We start from the raw sequence: 2,057 nt of genomic DNA, 5'->3' as shown, positions 1-2,057 counted from the left end.
TACTCGAACTGTGGCGAGAGTTCTTAAAGATCCCAACATTCATAAATCCGCTGGCCCAGATGTTATCCCCGCTATTATTCTGAAGAGGTGTTCTTCCACGCTAGCAAAACCACTGCGTAAACTTTTCCATCAATCCTATTCGTCTGGGCTCGTTCCGAGTAGTTGGAAAACTGCATTTTGTCAGCCAATTCCAAAAAAATGTGAATCTTCTTCTCCCACAAATTACCGACCGATAGCACTAACGTCCCTTCTTTCTAAGGTCATGGAAACGCAGATTAATTATTATCAGCTTAAGAAATATCTTGAGGAACAAAAGCTTCTTAATGATCGGCAATACGGCTTTCGTAGCAATAGGTCCACTGGTGATCTCATGGTTCATCTCACCGAACAGTGGAACAGATCTTTACATCGTTTTGAAGAAAGTAAGATTATTGCACTTGATATTTCAAGGGCGTTTGATAAAGTCTGGCATCTTGCTCTTTTACCGAAAATGCGTGCTTTCGGTATCGACGAATCTCTTCTTCGTTGGATTAGAAATTTTCTTTCGAACCGTTCAATACAAGTTGTTTTGGACGGATTCAAGTTTGAAACTCAAAATAAACGCTGGTGTGCCCCAGGGCTCCGTTTTCTCTACGACCCTCTTCCTCATTTTGCTTCTTCTGTCTGCTTCTTCTAATCCAATACATTGTTTCGCTGACGATAGCACTCTTAGCTTTTTATATTGGTTTCCAGACTCACAACCCTCCTCTTCGGATGTGGAACTGCGACGGCAAATATGATTACCTCATTAAATTCCGACCTGCACAGCATTGTACAATGGGGAATAAAAAATCGTGTGGAATTTAATGCTTCGAAAGCGCAATGCTGTCTTGCATCGTTAAAGCGAGATAAACCCTCTTTGCCACTATCTATGAGTGGCACTTGCATCAACGAAACGGAAAATCTTGAAATCCTCGGAATGTGCATCAGCAACCACCTTTTGTGGAGCTATCATATACGCGATGTTGCCAAAAATGCCGCAAGTTGTCTAGGTTTTTTGAGACGTTGCAAGAAATTTTTCTCTCTGCCTGATCTGGCTACAATCTACAAAACCTATATACGTCAGAAACTTGAATATAACTCTTATCTCTGGGCTGGTGCTCCAGTAGCTTATTTAAGCCTCATGGACAGTATTCAAAAAACAGCTTTTAAAATGAGTGGTGACATTAAATCATCAACTCGTTTACATCACTCGAACATCGACGCAAGGTTTCTTGCCTCACCCTTTTTTACCGTTATTTTAACGGACTATGCTCTAGTGAAATAGCCAGTTGCATTCCTCCCCTTAAACAATTTAACCGTAATACCCGCGCTTCTAGGAATGCCCATCAGTTTACCCTAGAGCCCAACTTCGGCCATACTATGAAGTACAGAGATTCTTTTTTTAGCCGTACTACACGAATGTGGAACGCCTTGCCATGCTCTATCTTTCCCTGACATTGCAATGTTCAGAAATTTAAAACAAATGTACACCGACACCTTCTATCTAACCCTTCCCTCTTTTCCTAATGCTCACACTGTGTGTTTGGCATATTAAAGGTATAAAAAACCCTTTTAGTGTTTGCTACTTATAAAAAAAAAATGTGGTTTTCTATAATAAATTGTTATTAATATTAACATCTAGATTATTTAAATATAAAAAAGAGGCTGTATTGCGACCCACACTGATAACTTCCCATCCCGTCTGTCGATTTTTCTTGCTTAAAAGTTTGTCTATTTGTACCAAATTTACGTACTATTTTTTATGAAAAAATAAACTGTTGGATTTTTATATAAAAATTACTGAATATTAAAAACAATATTTGCTGTGAAATAAAATTAGTTTGAAGCCAATATTTCAAATTCATTTATTTATTTTTATTTATTTTTTTCAAAATTTGTCCAAATGTTGAAAACAATATTTCTTATAAGTAAACATTAGTAAGAAGCTATTATCTAAAATTTTTGAAAAGATATTTGAGTCGTAAAATTTTGGAGGTGACACATTTTTTTCCGTTTTTTTGATTTATAAAAAAAAA

The sequence above is a fragment of the Eupeodes corollae genome, chromosome 3 (genome assembly GCF_945859685.1).
Source record: "Eupeodes corollae chromosome 3, idEupCoro1.1, whole genome shotgun sequence".
Classification (NCBI taxonomy): Eukaryota; Metazoa; Arthropoda; class Insecta; order Diptera; family Syrphidae; genus Eupeodes; species Eupeodes corollae.
This window is presented reverse-complemented; position numbering follows the sequence as displayed.